Source organism: Physeter macrocephalus, chromosome 7 (genome assembly GCF_002837175.3).
Source record: "Physeter macrocephalus isolate SW-GA chromosome 7, ASM283717v5, whole genome shotgun sequence".
NCBI classification, from domain to species: domain Eukaryota; kingdom Metazoa; phylum Chordata; class Mammalia; order Artiodactyla; family Physeteridae; genus Physeter; species Physeter macrocephalus.
In genome coordinates this window covers 12,707,226-12,727,435 of record NC_041220.1, presented here as the reverse complement: position 1 = coordinate 12,727,435, position 20,210 = coordinate 12,707,226, and the positions used below count along the sequence as shown (strand labels likewise).

Sequence of the window (20,210 nt, the reverse complement as noted above, 5' to 3'; positions counted from 1 at the left end):
CAATTAGTTCATGGTTTTTTAAAAAATTTATTTATTCAATTTATTTTTTATTTTTGGCCGTGTTGGGTCTTCATTGCTGCGTGCGGGCCTTCTCTAGTTGCAGCGAGTGGGGGCTACTCTTTGTTGTGGTGTGCGGGCTTCTCATTGCAGTGGCTTCTCGTTGTGGAGCACGGGCTCTAGGCCTGCAGGCTTCAGCAGTTGTGACGTGCAGCTCAGTAGTTGTGGCTCGCGGGCTCTAGAGTGCAGGCTCAGTAGTTGTGGCGCATGGGCTTAGTTGCTCCATGGCATGTGGGATCTTCCTGGACCAGGGCTTGAACCCATGTCCCCTGCATTGGCAGACAGATTCTTAACCACTGCACCATCAGGGAAGCCCCAGTTCATGTTTTTTAATCCCTTCTGCCAGTCAGAATTTTTTTGAGTGTTAAATCCCCTTAGATTTAATGCAATTACTGATTAGGTGAAACTTAAGTCTGACATTTTTGCTACTTTTTTCTATATATCTTAAGTCTTTTTTGTACAGTTATTCCTTTTTTTTTTTTTACTACTTCTTTTTTGCTAAATAGATATTTTCTAGGGTATTTAACTCTCTTTTGTTTCCCTATCATATTTTTTAGTTATTTTCTTGGTAGATCTCCTAGGGATTACAATTAACATCCTAAGTAAAGCAATCTAGTTTATATTAAGGCAAATTGAATTTATATAATGTGTAAAAACTTAGCCCCAATATAGCTCCATTCTCCACTTCTTTGTCCTATTTTCATATAAATAAACACTTTTATGTAAGTTCATCCACATAGTTTTATAATTTTTTCTTTGTACAGAAGTGAAGCATTACAAAGAAAAATACATTCACAATGTCTTTTATATTTACCTATGCAGTTACTTTTACCAGTGCTCTTATTTTTTCCCATTGATTTGAGTTATCGTATAGTGTCTTTTCCTGAAGGACTCATTTAATATTTCTTATGAGGGAAGTCTTCTAGTGATGAAATCTCTCATTTTTTGTTTATTAGGGTATGTGTTAATTTCTCCTTCAATTTTGAAAGATAGTTTTGCTGAATACAGAATTCTTAGTTAACATTCATTTTCTTTCAGCACTTTGAATATGTCATCCCACTGCCATCTGGCATCCATTATCCTATGAAGAGTCAGCTGTTAATTTTATTGAGAATTCCTCATTTGTGATGAGTTGCTTTTCTCTTCCTGCTTTCATCATCCTTTTTGTCTTTTATCAGTTGCACTATGATGTGTCTAGAAATGGATCTCTCTAGTTCATCCTTCTTGGAGTTAACTGAGCTTTTTGGATGGGCAGAAAAATGTTTTTCATCAAATTTGGAGAGTTTTTTTTTCTTTCTAAAAAAATTTTTTACTGTTATTTATTCAAATATTCTTTCTTCTCCATTCTCCTTTCTTGAGATTCCAATTATGCATATGTTAGTAAGCTTGATAGTATGTCACAGTATTCTGAGACTATATTTATTTTTCTTTATTCTTTTTTTCTTTCTGCTTCTCAGATTGGATAACCTTAATTGACCTATCTTCAAGTTCACTATTTATTTATTTTTCTATCCATTCCAGTCTGCTGTTTATCCCATCTAGTGAGTATTTTATTTCATTTTAGTTATTATACTTTTCAACTATAGACTGATTTCTGTTTTCTTTTTTAATAGTTTCTATCTTGATTAATATCTGTTTGTTGAGACATTGTTCCCACAGTCTCCTTAATTCTTGAGACATGGTTTCCTTTAGCTCTTTGAACATAGTTATATCAGCTCTGAATATTAAGCCCAATGTCTGAACCTTCTCAGGGGTAATTTCTATTGACTGCCGTTTTTCCTTGTGCATGGGTCATGCTTTTTTGTTTTTGTTTTTTGTGTGTCTCAAAATGTTTTATTGAAGCTTATATATTTTAAGTAGTATAATGTAGGATCTGGTGACTCAGATCCTCCCCTCCCCTAAAGTTTGCGTTATTGCTGATTGTTGAGTTTTTTTTGTTGTTCTTATTGCTGTTTGTTTGATGTCTTTCCTGGACTAATTCTGTAAGGTCTATATTCTTTGACTTGTGTGGCCACTGAAGGCTCTGCTTCGTTAGTGTCAATTTCAGCTAATGATTTGAAAGAGATTTTCTTAAATGCTTTGAGCCATTAAGTCTCCCAGTCTTAGCAGAAGAGCCCTGTATTTGTTTTGGTGTTTCCTTTCATTGCTCATGCAGGCAGTTTACAACTCTGCCTTAGCTTTCACTCACTTCCTCCTTGTCAGAGCTTCAAGGTCAGACAGAGCTGAGGATTAGGTCTTCTTTCCTTTCTCTTTGGCATGAACACAAGCTTTCACATGGGCATTATCTTCTTGATTTCTAGGAATAAGTTAAAGCTTTAAAATTCCCCTATTAATCTCATTCTCCATTTTTAACTTCTAAGTTTTTGGTCATCCTCTTCCTATTGTCACCTCAGGCAGGTGAGATTTTAAACAATTGCCACTGATTATTTTAGATAAAGACCCATGGTATAGACTGTTTGCCATGAACAAGCTCTGATTCTGAGATTTAAGCTTTTGGGGAACTGTACAGACAGGTAGATAGTGACAATAATCTGGGATGGAACTTGAAGGGGATTTCTTTTATTTTTCTAAATAATTATTTCTATACATTTCAAAATCATCTCAAACTTACAAAAAAGTTGCAAGTACAGATAACTATTTTTTCCTCTGAACCATTTGAAAGTAAATTGACATAATGCTCCATGATTCCCAGACATTTTAGTGTGTCTTCAATACAAGTAAAGAGATTCTCCTAGTTATCCACAATACAACCACTGAAATCAGAAAATTAACATTGATCTCTTATTCCCAGCTAATCTTCAGATCCCATTGAATGAAGTTTTGCAAACTGTCCCAAGAGTGTTTTTTTTTTAAAGTAACAAAAGCATCTAATCCAGAATCAGGTATTACATTAAGTTGTTGTGTCTCCTCAAGTCTGGAATTAAATTTAATTTTAATATAATGAAGGACAAAAAAAAAAATCAAGACTTTGGAGGTCACTGGCTCTCCAAGGGTTGAGTGGAGAGGTCAATGGTGAGAGGGCTGCTGCCTTGGACATCTGGCCACAAAAAGCCACAGGGGCTGCCTCTGGAGATTCCTCCCCATGGTCTAGAGCAGACTGGGAACAACTGGTCATGATTTTTTGTTCAGGCCTTTCACTTAGCACTAGATAACCCCAGATGAAGTTATTAAATAATCTAAGTGACCGACCGGTATATACAGGCAGAAATGCTTCTGGAAAATGGATTTCATCCATTGCTTACCAACTTTAGTCTTTTGTTTATTTTTATTATTAAAATGTTTAATAATATTTATTAATATAGCCAATCTTTATCAAGAAGATACTCTTGTTTAGGCATTTTGCTAAGTGCTTTCCTTTAATCATCGCATTGAAATCTTCTAACAATATGAGGTATGTATTATTATTAATCCTATCTTATAAATGAGGACAATGAGGCATGGAGAAATTAGATGAAGTTGTCTAAAATCACACAGATGGTAAGGCCTCCAGAATTCACATACCTTGTCACCTCATACATATGCATGGAAACATTTTTGTTTAATTCCTAATGAAATAAAATGAACTTCAATGTCCTGAAATCTGATTCTTCCTTCTCTAAAAGAACCATTGAAAAAATGGCTTTTCAATTTAAGAGAGAGACTTTGACCCTAGTCTAACGCAGGAGGACACTAAGATTTTACCCTTCCTCCCTCAACAAACGGAGATCAGGCCAGGCAGGGTCATTAAGTGTGGGTAAAACATTTATTTTGAAAATTCATTTGGTGTTTAGATGATAACAGGAATTAAGAGCCAGTATCTTTTACTTTATTGTTTTACTTCTTATCGTTTTTTAAGCTCTGGTAAACTTTGGTGTATCAGATATAATTTCATACATGTGGACTCCTGAAATATGAAGTAATGTTGTAAAATAACACTAAAAGAAAAGCTGGGCATGTTATTCTTTATTCCAGTAGCATGATTTACCCAGTACTTGCTTAAGTGCTTTAGGTTAGTACTGTTGAGCATCTCCTGTGTGCAAGGCACTTCAGAGCCATGAGACCCAGCTACTAATGTAAGATTTCCAGAAGGCCTCCCCACACAGTTGCCAGTAAGGACTTTGTATGCAGCATTGCACCAATGGCTTATGCACCTACTGGCTCCTTTCCGGGGCCAGGAGACCTCCTTGCCTGGAGCTTGGCTCTTACCCTCTGAGAAGTCATTTGCCCCGTTGCGGAAGCCATGCCAGAGGATCGTAACTCATTCAACACTTACCACTGGGTTGGGAGCATATCAGAGCTGAATCTTTAATAAGGGGGCTTTAGGTTTTGAGAAGGACAACATCCCATTGTCCTTAAGGAATGATAACACCATGAGAAATTTCCTCTAGGAGAAAATAGAATGTTTCTATCGATCATTAACCATCTTTGCAGTCAGTGGGATTTATTGGCTCCTAAGTTCCCAGGATTCAGTCAGTGTAGGCAGCCATATCATTAGCCTACTCTAGGTCAGAGAACAAGCCTCTTCTTTACTGAACCCCAAGGTGTCCAGAGAGGGTGAATTCACATAATTTAATCAGTTCTTTTGGTTCATTAGTGAAATAATTTCTTTCTGACTAACAAAGCTAATGCAGAAGTGGAAAACTTACTTATGGTGATTCTCTATTCAGCAATTTAAAGATGTCCTTTCAAAAATTACTTATAGAGGATTGTCAGCAGACAAGAATCATAATGTAACTAACAGTCTATCTTCACTGCTTATATAGTACTTGGCTCATTGCTGGTCCTCAATGGAATTTGACTGAAGAAAATCACAGAAGGGGCAGTTGCATGTGGGCAGGTACAGGGTTGATTTGGGACAGCCCAGTGCCTCCCCATCCTGGCTCTGGAGAAGAGGAGCCAGCAGGGAGCTCACAACCAGAGCTTGCTGGCTGTCTGTGGAGGAAGGTATAGTTGGGATCCTTCAATAACTCGTATTAGTTGTTAGTTTACCAGAAGAATATCTGATGACATTTATTCACTGACTACTGTAGGTAGATCAGGAAGTCATACCCCTCAGGGAAGGAAATAAGCAGTGCTTCCCTTGCCACTGGCTCTGTTTGGGTTTGTTCCACTGGCAGCCAGACAGAAGGCTGACTTGGTGGTTTGAGACACGCTGCATGGTGGTGACAGGTAGGATGTGCAGGCTATCCTGGGGTCCGGTGTGATTCTGATAATCTCAGCCAAGACTTGTGCAAAGTTCATCTGGGATGATCTTCAGTTTCTGTCCTGAAGAGAGAGCTGGTCCACTGCCAAGATCAACTGCTCATCACTCCCTGCTCATCTGGAACTTGAGTATATTCTTCTCATGATCTCATACACTTCACATAGCCGACTACACACATAACATTCACAGGTCTCTTACATTTTCTAGTAGGTCTTTCGTAATTTTCTCTAGGGGAGCCTATTGTACACTGTAACTCAACTAAAATCAACTAAATTTAGATTTCCTTTTGTCTTCAAGGATTCTGCCTACCAAAACTGTATGGTGCCACTGGGCATCTTGTGCAAACATAAGAGACCTTGTTTAGATCACTGTGTTCCTGGAGTCTTGGAAAATGTGTTGTTAATCCTATGGAATATTGATCAACTTTATTTCAGCCTATAGCATGGGGAGCTAGGAGCTGATAGTTTCTCAGCCGAGAGGTCCTCACTTTTTTTCTCTTCTAATATCGAACATTAAAATTTAACATTTACCTACTAAGTATACTACTAAGAGTCAGTACACCTACTGCCTCTATGTCAGTGCTTGTTCTTTGTGTCAGTTTTTATAGTTTAGACAGATCATCCTTTAGCCAGTGAGCTTCCATGTTGGGCTCCTGGTAAAAAATATAGGATAAATGCATGAGGTATTTTATTTCTCACAGAGTCGAATGTCTCCTTCTGGAAAATCTTTCTTCATGTCTTCATAGTACGCTTTTGGACACCAACCATCTATAGTATCATAGTAAAATGTGAGCTTAGGTACATGTTCTTTTATGGTTTCATTGTCTCTCTTCACCACCTCCATCATTTCTTGGCTCCCAAGGTAGGCAGCACTCATGAGGCAGAATAGTTCCAGTGCATTCAGAAAGGAAAATTCACTCTGTACGTTAATCATTCGAAGGAGCATTCTGATCATTGAGGACTTGATTTTCTCCGGCCACGATTTAAGTAGTAAGTAGCCAGGAACACAGAGAACATAGCAAAGCCAGCACAAAAGTGGATTGGCGAGCTTGCTGTTGGGTGACTCAGTCATTCGCTCAGTTGCTGGAAAGAGCAGAAAGCAGCGAATTATTGGGAGCTCAGGGGCATGCTTCAGAATCTGAAGGGGAAAATAGCAGCCTACAGAATGACCACTGACCATAAGTTTCATTTCCTGTGGCACATGAGTTCTCAGGAAGGCTAGTTTGTATTCTGCTTGACCACAGGGTCCATAGATGTCCTTAATTTCTGGAGCATTTGGATCGTCCAAAAGTTGTTAGAATCTTCTTGTCTTTGGGGGCCACAGCATGCCCAGCATGACCGATAACCCAAACTGGAAAGCGTCTTTTTGTTGAAGAATACAAAGCCTTTGCAAATGGCACATAAAAGGCAGAAAAACCTGTGTTACCAGTAATAAAGAAAATAAGCAGCTTAGGTCTGTTGGCACTTTGAGTATTAACGCGGTCAGTCCAGGGCCCACATTTTAGAACCTGTGTTTCATCTCCACAACAGGAAATGAATTCCTCAAGCACAGGAGTTTCTTCCTTGATTTCTGAGTCCATTTCTGTCTGCCTAGAAGGCAGCGGGCTGTACCGTGACCATCTTGGTTAGTAAGGGGATTTTTTAAACCCATTCTCTCCCTCCAGTGTCTGCAGGGCTGCTGTTTTTCACAGTTGCTGCTAGCCAGGCTATTGTTTTTCAACAGTGCTGTACAGTAGGGAGTAAGGCGTGGGCACAGGGCCTGTTAAAACATTTCAAACCTCACTTATCTTACTTTTTTATTGAATAATGTTTTCTCAGGTATGTTTCAAGCATTTGGTTAATTTCTAGAGTTCTAAAAAGTTGATTTTGCCAATCATTATCATTGCTTTTACGGAGGAGCAGTTTTTCAGAGGTCTTGCTCTGCCATTCCTGAAATGCTTCTTATCCAAATGTATTTTCAGTCTACATGTCTAATTTTCACCTCAGTATTCTTAGTACTCAGGTTCTGAAGTAAATAAATATCTAAAGTGGAAGAAATCCAGACTGAATATATCCACTATCCTGGCTTACTAAATTCAAGGGTGAATTTACTGTGGTTGTGAGTCTAACAGGAGTCTGTACTTTTTTTTTCATTCTGGAAAAAAATATCACATAATGTGAAAACAAAGTGTACAGCATGTTCTTTAGTTTGAATTTTACTATAAATTGCTTTCTAGATCTGGAACTTGTTCAGAACATTTTTTAACAGATTAAATTTTGCCTTCTTTAATAAAAGAATAATGTGTCCTCTATGGTGAACAAGTGTTGTAGCAAAATTCTTTATTTAAACTGATGCTCAACATTGTGTATTATATATTTTCATTGTATTGTGAGTCTAACAGGAGTCTGTACTTTTTTTTTCATTCTGGAAAAAAATATCACATAATGTGAAAACAAAGTGTACAGCATGTTCTTTAGTTTGAATTTTACTATAAATTGCTTTCTAGATCTGGAACTTGTTCAGAACATTTTTTAACAGATTAAATTTTGCCTTCTTTAATAAAAGAATAATGTGTCCTCTATGGTGAACAAGTGTTGTAGCAAAATTCTTTATTTAAACTGATGCTCAACATTGTGTATTATATATTCTTTGTATAACTATCAAATTACAGAACTTCCAGATGCTCCTGCTTACAAACAAGCCTGCATCTAAACATTGTCTACTTAACTTACATCCAAAAACAAAAAAAGAGCCTATATATCCCCCGTAAAGAAAATTGTTACAATACCTCATAACTGAGATGTATGTATGTATATCTGCTTGCCACGTTAAAAAATCTTTCACTTGTGCAAAATTAAGAGAAAAACCCCAATATGGTTCACCATGGAAGATACAAAAATCTACTCTCTGAAATTATGTGATGCTAATTATAAGGTGGGGAATAATATATTGAAGGTATTATTATCACTATTGTTATTTACAAAGCATTTACTTAGTAACTTACAGGTAATAAATGGCTGTTTTACCCACTTCCTATGATTTCATTTTCATTTTCAATGTTTTATTTACTCCTCTATCTGCCCTGTATCAGCCAGTTACATTCTGTATGTATTCATTGATTCATAACTTCATTTATTTACTTTTTACCTATCAGGTATCAGCTGTAAGCTCTTTAACGGAAGGGACTAGGTCTTATTCATTTTTGTCTGCCTAATTTCTATCACATTGGCTATATAGGAAAACAGATATAAAAACAGAAAAATATAAAACAGTGCAATATTTTAGTATTACATACTTATTTTTGAGATTACAAATTGGTTGTTCCATATGAAATTGTTAATATTTTATTATTTATTTATTTATTTATGTTTGGCTGCGTTGGGTCCTCGTTGCTGCACGCGGGCTTTCTCTACCTGCGGTGAGCGGGGGCTACTCCTCGTTTCAGGGCGCAGGCATCCCATTGTGGTGGCTTCTCCTGCTGCGGAGCACAGGCTCCAGGCATGCGGGCCTCAGTAGCTGTGGCACGCGGGCTCGCGGGCTCTAGAGCGCAGGCGCAATAGTTGTGGCGCATGGGCCTAGTTGCTCCGCGGCATGTGGGATCCTCCTGGACCAGGGATCGAACCCTTGTCCCTGCTGCATTGGCGGGCGGATTCTCAACCACTGTGCCACCAGGGAAGTCCCAATATTTGATCATTTTTGACTTTGCAAAATGGAACTTCATGTGATCCACCTTAATATATGCATAGAATAGTTAAAAGAGCAGACTCCAATTCACAGAACAGGTGAAATTTGTCTTCACTTCAGGATTTAGTTTGGAAGCAGGGAATTTGGTGATTATCACCTTAAAGTATATGCACCGCCATGTTCATTGCATCATTATTCACAATAGTAAATAATGACATGGAAGAAGCCTGTGTGCCCAATAATGGATGAAATGATGAAATGTGATACACACATACACACTGAAATATATTTCAGCCACAAGAAGGAAGAAAATCAGCCTTTTGCAACACAGGGATAAAGCTTGAGGGCATTGTTCTAACTAAAAGAAGTCAGAGAGACAGAAACAAATACTGCATGATTGCATCCTTATGTGGAATCTGAAAAAGCTGAACTCATAAAAAACTCATAAATAGTGCTTGCCTGGAGTCTGGGATAGGGGAAATGGGGTGATGTTGGTCGAACAGTATAAACTTGCAGTTATAAATTGAATAAGTCCTGGGGATCTAGTTTAAAGCATGGTGAATATAGTTAATGGTACTGTATTATTTACTTAAAACTTGCTAAGAGAGTAGGTGATTATGTGCGATGATGGAGGTGTTAACTAACCCTACTGTAGTAATCATTTCACAGTATATATGTGAATCAAATTGTCATGTTGTACACCTTACACAATATATCAATTATATCTCAATTCACTGGAAAATATGTCGAAAATAATAATTACTGTTTAATCTTAAGTGCAATTGTATTCTTTTTCCCCTTGAATTTACTTATGATAGATGAAATTTGTTCATTTTTAGACAGATAACATTGTCATACCACATATATCAATTAAGATGATTTCCACTGGAAGAAATTGGAAACCTGATTAAACTGGCCTAATGAGTGAGGACATTTTAAGTTTGCAACTAGGAACCCAGAGGAGTATGTGTCCCAGGATCAGCTGAGTTAGAAGGTTCCATTTTATTGTGATTCCCTCATATCTATTCTTTAGTTTGTTGCCTTCATGTCTTATACCCTGATGTAAAAAAAAAAAAACAGCAGTGGAAGCCATCTTTTATATTTGTTTTCTCTTGAGTGTGATTCCTTCTCAAAAACCCCAGACTCTTTATATGTCTATTCCTATGGCTGGGACATCTGCTGGTGGCGCAGTCGTTAAGAACCCGCCTGCCTCATTTCTGAACTGAAAGGATATCTCCATACGTCAGACAGTAAGTGGATCTGAATAGCACAAGGGGCGCAATGTGGCAAATGCTGGTGCCGCATCTACATCCTATCGGGGAGTTCCAGACCATTTCCAACTGACAGCAGTTGCGTTTCTTTGCCTAAAGAACCCATCTATGCTAAGGCGTTAAGATTATGCTTAGACCCTTCAGACTACTTCAGGAAACACTGGTTTATGCCATTGCATGAGAGATATAATGATACTATTAAAATGAATGTGCATTTGGGTATTTTCTATTCAGTGCAATGAAAGAAGAAATGCTATGAAAGAAGAAAATGACAGGCTCATTTCAGCTAACTGCCAACTCATGATACTCAGTGAAATGTAGAAAGATTCTATGGGAGGATTAAAGAGACTCTCATCTCCTATGGCTGTGGGGAAAATTTTGCTAAAAATCATTCGCAAAACCTGAATGGGAAAACATTGTAATAATTAGGTAAATGCTTACCTAATGTACAAAGCTGGATACGACATCTGGTGAAGTTGGGCCGCTATATTTTAAGATAAAATATATAATTTGAACCAACGGCCATTTTGTGGCCCTATATCCCTGACAGGTAGAATACACTGCTTTGAGAACTACTGCATGGAAATGAGACTTACTTCTCTCCTTGTCATTTCCATGACCCGTTTCGGAATTTGTGTTTCTACGTGCACAACTTTAAGCACCATTGTAATAAAGAAACTAAAGTGTGGGGAGTGGTGGCTTGGGGGAAAATGGGGAGGGGAAGTATGCTTCTATCAGGGAACACAAGTAAGGGTCCACTAATCCTGACCCTTAGTCAGGATTATGGCTGCTGCTTTGTCATTTTGGATTCCTCTTGACAGTAGATAAGCAGGCAGGAAAAAGGCGTTTATTAAGTCTTTAGTGTCTACATTCATTAATATTGTCTTGAACGCCAGCATGAAAATTCTGGAACAGGGTAGGTTATCATTACTTATATACACTATTAACTAGTTAGGGCTCACTTTGCCCTTATTCTTTTTTTTTTTTTTTTTTGTGGTACGCGGGCCTCCCTCTGCTGTGGCCTCTCCCGTTGCGGAGCACAGGCTCCGGACGCGCAGGCCCAGCGGCCATGGCCCACGGGCCCAGCCGCTCCGCGGCACGCGGGATCCTCCCGGACCGGGGCGCGAACCCGGCTCCCCTGCATCGGCAGGCGGACGCGCAACCACTGCGCCACCAGGGAAGCCCCGCCCTTATTCTTATCCCTGGGATGATGTGAGAGGAACCAGATATAATCCTGCATGTTACAGGATCTACTGTAGGCAAGTATCACAGAAAATAACTTTGGCATTTGAAGAAAAGAAAGAGCCAGCTGTCCTTCCTCTCCTTCTAAGAGTCTCTTTGGGAATATAATGGGAAGGATCCTGGGTCCTCACACTTTGGAATCTGAATAAATACTTCTAGGGAAAGACAAGACTTGTGTATACAGCTTTGCAACTCAAAGGATATCTCCATAGGTCAGACAGTAAGTGGATCTGCATAATACAAGGGGCGCAATGTAGCAAATGCTGGTGCCACATCTACATCCATCAGTGAGTTCCAGACCATTTCCAACTGACAGCACTTGCATTTCTTTGCCTAAAATTTTGTTTGTTTGTTTTTACTGAAGAATTGGAAGTTACTTTGCAAAGGTAACAGATTTGAATATCAGGATATGCACTCCTTGAGAGCATATCTATGTCATGATTGAAGAAATACGAATAAAAAAACCTAGCTGTTGCTCCTGTGGAGAGAGGCATGTTTTTACAACATTTCTCAAAGTTTTTCTGTGGAATTACATTTTTAAAAAGTGTAGTTAATCTTAACTGATAGCATTACCAGAGTGACCTCTAGGTGCCTTATCCCACAAGGATCTGTGGTGGTGGCTAATAGATCATGTTCTTTTTTGACGGTACGGCTGCTGCATAGGATGTGGACATATGTAACTTAAAAAATGTGTATAGCTGACAAGCAGAAAGCTGATGTTGGATCCCCGAATGGAAATTGTTATAATAACTCACCTGATTTTCAAACCTAAGTTCAAACCCTGAGCATTTGAATTGAATTGGAGGCTAGATCTCTCTGGCACAGGACGTTGTAATGTCCCTTATTGTAAACTCTCCCCTGAAGAACTCTGCTGCCATTTAGTAGAGTAACTGTATACTTAGAAAAAGAATATACAGAATTCTTTCAGGTGCTATTAGATATTAACCATTAACTGATTCTGAAATCGGAGGAACAGAAATATCATCATTATTTCTTGGTTTCCAGGAGTGCATATTGGGAATGATAAACTAAACAAATGCCAGATTGGCTACTATGGAGTCTACTATAGCTGCTAAGAGTCTGTGTCAAGAAGGACAAAACAAAATCCCCAGAAACTGCCCCTATTTCAGGCCTAAATTGTAAATCAGAAGGAATACCGGATCCTAGGATAATTTGCAGTGAATAATGTCGTCCTCAAAAAATGAAGATACAGTGATTACCAGCATATCCCAGTTTAATTCACCTGTACATTCCTGAGGGGAAAAGCAAAGGAGCTGTGGAAAATGACAGAATAGTAAGTGGGGCCCCAATCTTAGCTGCTGTGCTGGATGTGGTGCTCTTACTGGAACTGATCAACATAGCCTAAAATTCTTGGATTGTGACTACTGATATGAGAAATAATTTATTTTATTCAACTTCAGAAATGAGGATCAAAAGTATTCACATTCATGGGCTTCCCTGGTGGCACAGTGGTTGAGAGTCCGCCTGCCGATGCAGGGGACACGGGTTCGTGCCCCGGTCCGGGAGGATCCCACATGCCGCGGAGCGGCTGGGCCCGTGAGCCGTGGCCGCTGAGCATGCGCGTCCGGAGCCTGTGCTCCGCAACGGGAGAGGCCACAACAGTGAGAGGCCCGCGTACCGCAAAAAAAAAAAAAAAAAAAAAAAAAAAAAACATGTATTCACATTCACCTGGGAGGAAGACTAGTACACATTAACGTCTTGCCTCAAGATCATGTTAATTCTTCTCGGTCTCATTGTAGTCCACAGGGACCTTGCTTTTCTCTCCTAATGCTGGCTTACTGTTTTGGTGAGTCATCCTAACATAATCTTGTTAACAAGGGGAAGGAAGTACTTTGGATTTTGTAGTGTAACACATATGTGCAAAGAATGGGAGATGAATACTCTAAAGATTCAGAGTCCTGTCTCAAAAGTGAGTCAATAGTCTGGGGCATTTGGGGACAGCTCTCTAAAGTATAAGAAAATTTATTGCACTTTTTATTCTTACCATGTATAAAGATGACTGAACTATGAGGTTTTCTCTCAGTTTCCGAGGCAGCATATCAATGTACTTGAAAATACTGCTACTGCTGAGGTATATGGTGTGATTCAGAATACTGTTAGTTTTTAACAGGGGCCCAGGGCAAGAGAGTACCTTCAGTCAGTTGCAGTCCATGTTGTACGGCTACTGGGCCACATGTGCTGCTAGTACCTCATCTTGAGCACACATTGTATTTTACTACATTCTGCCCCAGAGCCTAAGCTAATGCTGTGGGAACTCCACGTCCATGTAAGCAGAGTCCAAACGTAGAGAGTGGTTAAGGTGCCAGGAGCATTCCTTACCAAGTAGGTGTTAAGTGCTGGTTTATAAATGCTCTGGACTTCCATCATTAAAACACAAAATTTTTACGTATAGTTTGGAAAATATTGGTAAGCTTCACGGGAGTTAGTTTGCAGCAAAATACAACATCTATTGTTATAAAACAATCTCAGCCTCAGTTATACATCCTTATCTTTGGTTTTGCCCCTTCCTGTCTCACTCTCTCAGTTCCCTCACCTGCATGTCTTGAGATAACCAACCAAATAAACCACAAGAGAACCAAGAAGAATTGTCACCAAACATGGACTTACTGATTTTGAAAAATTGTTTATTTGTTTTCTATTTTATTAACTTAGAATTTTCATCTTTCTACTTTCTTTAGGTGTAATTGCTTTTATTTTTCTAACTTATAAGCTGGTTAGTGAGCTCATTAAATTCTAGGCTTCCTTCTTCCTAATATATGCACTAAAGGCTATTGATTTCCCTCTACTCACAAATACACAACATATTGATAGTTGAATGTCCATTATTACAGGGCTAAAATATTTTCTAATCTAATTTCCATTATGATTTACAAAAAGAAAACTTAATTACCAAACACTCAGGTATTTCCTAATTATTTTTGTTGTTGTTGATTTCTAGCTTAATTTCACCATGGTCGTGTTATACATTTCATATAATTTCATTCCTTGGAAACTTTTTGAGATATGATTTAGAGGCTAATTTGAGATCTATTTGGGTAAGTGCTTCATAGGCATGTGAAAATAATATTTATCTGTTACTATTAATTACAGTGTTCTTTATATGTCAGTTAGATCAGGATTATTCATCTTGAGCAAACTTCTATACTTTTTTTGGTCTGCTTATGCTTATTTTGTCAATCACTGAAAGAAATTTGCTAAATCTTCCACCCTGATTATAAATCTGTTAATTTCTCCTTTTAGTTATGTCAACATTTGTTTTATATATTTTGAAGCCATTTAATTTGGGTGCATACTAACCAGAATTGTTATCATTTCCTGGTGTATTAATTTGTTTATTATACTGAAATGTCCCTCTTCTTTTCTAGCAATGTTTTTTGCCTTAATACCTACTTTTCCAAATATTAATATAGAAAAGCCAGATTTTTAAATTGAAATATAGTTAATATACAATGTTATGTTAATTTCATGTATCTTACATAGTGATTTAAAATTTGCATACATTATGAAATGATCACCACAATAAGTCTAGTAACCATGTGTCCCTATACAAAGTTATTACAATATTATTGACCATAATCTTTATGGTGTGTATTATATCTCTGTGACTTATTTATTTTATAACTGGAGGCTTGTAACTCTTAATCCCCTTTACCTATTTCACTCTGACCTACCCCACTTTGCTCTGTCAACCCCATTTGTTCTCTGTGAGTCCATTTTTGTTATTTTGATCATTTGTTTTTGTTTTTTTTAGATTACACATATAAGTGAGACCATATGGTATTTGTATTTCTTTGTTTGACTTATTTCACTTAGCATAATACCCTCTAGATTCATCCACGTTATCACAAATGGCAAGATTTCATTCTGTGTTATGGCTGAGTAATATTCTATTGTGTATATACCACATCTTCTTTATCTGTCCATCTGTTGATGGACACTTTGGTTGCTTCCATATCTTGGCTATTGTAAATAATGATGCAGTGAATATTGGTGTGCATGTATCTTTTCAAATTAGTGTTTTCATTTCTTTGTATATATACCCAGGAGTGGAATTGCTGCATCATATGGTAGTTCTAAGTTGTTTTTTTTTTTTTTGCGGTACGCGGGCCTCTCACTGTTGTGGCTTCTCCCGTTGCGGAGCACAGGCTCCGGACGCGCAGGCTCAGCAGCCATGGCTCACGGGCCTAGCCGCTCCGCGGCGTGTGGGATCTTCCTGGACCGGGACACGAACCCGTGTCCCCTGCATCGGCAGGCAGACTTTCAGCCACTGTGCCACCAGGGAAGCCCCAGTTCGAAGTTTTTTGAGGAATTTCCATATTGTTTTCCACAGTGGCTGCACCAGTTAACATTCTCACCAATGGTGTATGAGGATTCCCTTTTCTTTACATTGTCAACATTTTTTACTTGTGTTCTTTTTGATGATAGCCATTTGACAGGCGTAAGTTGATATCTCATTGTGGTTTTGATTTGCATTTACCTGATAATTAGTGATGATGAACATCTTTTCATGTGTCTGTTGGCCGTCTGAATGTCTTCTTTGGAAAAATGTCTATTCAGGTTCTCTGCCCATTTCCTAATTTAGTTGTTTGTTTTTTGATGTTGAGTTCTATGAGTTCTTTGTGTATTTTGGGTATTGACCAGTAATCTGATATATTTTTTGCTAATATCTTCTCCCATTCAGTAGGCTGCGTTTTTGTTTTAGTGATAGTTTCTATTGCTGTAAAGAAGCTTTTTAGTTTGATGTAGTCTCATTTGTTTATTTTTGCTTTTGTTTCCCTTACCTGTGAAGACAGATCCAAAAAAATATTGCTAAGACTGATGTCAAAGAGAATACTGCCTATGCTTTCTTCTAAGAGTTTTATGGTTTCAGTTTTTACATATAAACCTTTAATTCATTTTGCGTTTATTTTTATATATTTTGTGAGAGAGTAGTCCAGTTTGATTCTATGCATGTAGCTGTCCAGTTTTCCCAACACCAGTTATTGAAGAGGCTGTCTTTTCCCTACTGCATATTTTTGTCTCCTTTGTCATAGATTAATTAACCATATTAATGTGGGATTCTTTCTGGGCTCTCTATTCTTTTCCATTGATCCATGTGTCTGTTTTTTGTGCCAGTCTGTTTTTGATTATTGTATCTTTGTAGTATAGTTTGAAATCAGGGAGCATGATACCTCCAGCTTTGCTCTTCTTAATATTTCTTTGGTTATTGGGGCCTTCTGTGTTTCCATACAAATTTTAGAATTGTTTGTTCTAGAATGCCATTGGTATTTTGATAGAGATTGCACTGAATCTGTAGATTGCCTTGGGTAGTATGGTTATTTTAACAATATTAACTCTTCCAATCCATGAGAACAGTGTATCTTTCCATTTGTTTGTGTTATCTTCAATTTCTTTCATCAGTGTCTTAAAGTTTTCAGAATACAAGTCTTTTACTTCTTTGTTTAGATTTATTCCTAGATATTTTATTCTGTCTGATGCAACCATAAATGGGATTGTTTTCTCAATTTTTCATTCTGATAGTTTGTTATTAGTGTATATAAATGCAACAGATTTCTGTATTTGATTTTGTATCCTGTGACTTTACTGAATGAATTTATTAGTTTTAACAGTTGTTTATTGGAATCGTTAGGGCTTCTCTTTATACTATTGTGTCATCTGCATATAATGACAGTTTTAATACTTGCTTTTTTATCTGGCTGCATTTTATTCCTTCTTCTTGCCTAATTACTGTGAATGGGACTTCCAATACTAGGTTGAATAAAAGTGGCTAGAGTGGACATCCATGTCTTCTTCAGGACCGTAGAGGAAAAGTTTTCAAATTTTTGCTATTAAGTATGGTGTTAGGTGTGGGTGTGTCATGTTTGACCTTTATGACACTGAGGTACATTTCCTCTATACCCACTTTCTTGAGAAATTTTTTATCATAAATGGATATTGAATTTTGTCAAATGCTTTTCTCCTCATCCATTGAGATGATCATATAATTTTTATCCTTCATTTTGTTAATATGGTGTATCATGTTGGTTGATATATGGATATTAAACCATCCTTACATCACTAGGGTAAACCCCACTTTATCATGGTGTGTGGTCCTTTTAATGTATTGTTGAATTTGGTTTGCTAGGATTTTGTTGAGAATTTTTGCATCTATCTTCATCAGTGATTTGGCCTGTAATCTTCTTATCTTTTTCTTTTATTTCTTGTTTTTTTTTTTTTTTTTTTTTTTCTTGCGTGTGTATGTCTTTGTTTGGTTTTGATATCAGGGTAATGCTGGCCTCAAAGAATGAGTTTGAAAGTGTTCCTTCCTCTGCAGTTTTTTGGAATACTTTGAGAAGAATAAGTGTTAACTGTTTTTAAAATGTTTTGTAGAAACATTACCTGTGCAGCTGACTGGCCTTGGACATTTTTCTGTTGGGAGCTTTTTGATTACTGATTTAATTTCATTACTGGTAATTGGTCTGTTCATACTGTGTATTTCTTCCTGATTCAGTCTTAGGAAATGTACATTTCTAGGAATTTATCCATTTCTTCTAGGTTGTCCATTTTATGGTAGTATAATTGTTCTTAGTAATCTCTTAAGATCATTTCTATTTCTGTGGTCCTGCTTGTAACTTCTCTTTCTTTTGTGGTTTTATTTATTTGGGCCCTCTCTCTTTTTTTCTTGATGAGTCTGGATAAAGGTTTATCAATTTTATCTTTTCAAAATACCAGGTCTTAGTTTCATTGATCTTTTCTTTTTTTTTTTTTTTTTTTTTAGTCTCTATTTTATTTATTTCTGCTCTTATTTTTCTTCTTTCCTTCTACTAGCTTTGGTTTTGTTTTCCCTTTTTTAGTTCCTTTAGGTGTAAAATTAGCCTGTTTATTTGAGATTTTTCTTGTCTCTTGAGGTAGGCTTGGATTGCTGTATTTCCCTCTTAGAATTATTTTTGCTGCATGCTGTAGATTTGGATCATTGTGTTTCCATTTACATTGTCTCAAGGCATTTTTTGATTTTCTCTTTGATTTCTCCAGTGACCCATTGTTTGGTTAGTAGCATGTTGTTTAGACTTCAATTGTTTGTGGTTTTTGCATTTTTTTTCCTGTGGTTTATTTCTAGTCTCATATCATTGTGATCAGAAAAGAGTCTTGTTATGATTTCAACCTTCTTATATTTATTGGGATTTGTTTTGTGGCCAAACATGTGATCAGTCTATCTTAAAGAATATTCCATACGCACTTGAAAAGAATGTGTATTCTTCTTTTGGATGAAATGTTCTGTATATACTTATCAAATACATCTCATCTAACATGTCATTTAAGGCTAGTGTTTCCTTATTTATTTTCTGTCTGAATGATCTGTCCATTGATATAGGTGGGGTTTTAAAGTCCCTACTATTATTGTATTACTGTCAATTTCTCCCTTTATGTTTACTAATATTTGCTTTATGTACTTACATGCTCCTATGTTGGGTTTTTATATATTTATAATTGTTATATCTTCTTGGACTGATCTCTTTATCATTATGTAATGTCCTTCTTTGTCTCTTGTTAACAGTCTTTGTTTTAAAGACTGTTGTGTCTTATCTACCTGTGTGGCTCTTCGTGGCCCAGGGCAGCTTGGAGTGGAATGATTTATTTTGGATAAATAAAATGATTAAGCATTTCTTTTCTTTTTCCACTAGTTTGTTTTATAAATCATTTAAATATTATTTTATTAGATGCCTTAAATATTACTATATGCATTCTTGATTTATTAGTACTTCCAAATATACTTAGCATTTAGATTTTTCAAGACTGTGTAAATTATAGGACCATGAAACACTAACCCCATTTAAATCTCTCCCATATGTTGTATGATTATAATACTTTTAAATTTTGCACATATTTTATGATCCCTAGACTTTAATAATTGTTTTACACAGTTGTTTTATTTTCATATTTTCATATTTCTCCTTTTTATTGTTCTTCATTGCTTCCCACATTTCTGTGTTTTCTGTATGTGGCAATTTTCTTTGTCTCTGAGGAATATTCTTTAGTATTATGTTTAGTCCAGATCTACGGGTGTCATATCATCTCATCTTTTTTAAAAAAAAAAATCTAGTAATGTCTTTATTTCACATTACTTTTGAAGTTATCTAGTATATATTTTTAGGCTGTATTGGAGTAATACAGAGCTGTTAACTCTAAACTCTGGAAAGAATTTTTTTCTTTAAGCATTTGAAAGTAGTACTGGAGAGTTGCAAAAATTTTGAAAAAACACTGAAGAGCCAATCATTAAAAGGCAAAAGCTGAATGAGATTTATGTTTATATACTAATTTTATATTTATATTTCATTCATATAGCTTGAGACAAACCCTACTTCTTGGGGAGCAAAACAGCTGAATCTGAACTATAAAATTTTTGCCTTTTTGGCTTGAGAAATTAGAAGATAGAATTTGGGCCATTCAGAACAGTAGCAATGTTAGGGAACAAACCCCTTAAATAGAGAAACCCCCCAAAATGTCTGTGAATTACAGGCAGGTTTTTGGATGGCCCCAGAGTTCCAGGATTCTAAGGAGCTCAAAGTAAGGGACAGATAGAAGGTTAAGAGAACTGAGCAGAGATGTCAATCTGCCCATATAGGGAGATAGGGTTTGGATATTGTTCCAGCCAAGTCAACTCTTTGCTACAACTCTTAAATTTTTGCTCTTAAAAAGAAGATAAATGAACAACAGTCTCTATGATATGTCATCCATAATGTCCATTAAAATTAAAATTAAATTACTTGAGATGAGTAGAAACAGGAAAATATGAC

At 36.9% G+C, this 20,210-nt stretch overlaps 1 pseudogene; it reads right to left on the bottom strand.

Moving 5' to 3' along the window:
* Positions 1 to 5,840: 5,840 nt before the first annotated feature.
* Positions 5,841 to 6,818, bottom strand: LOC102986204 (lipid droplet-associated hydrolase-like; annotated as a pseudogene).
* Positions 6,819 to 20,210: the final 13,392 nt, after the last annotated feature.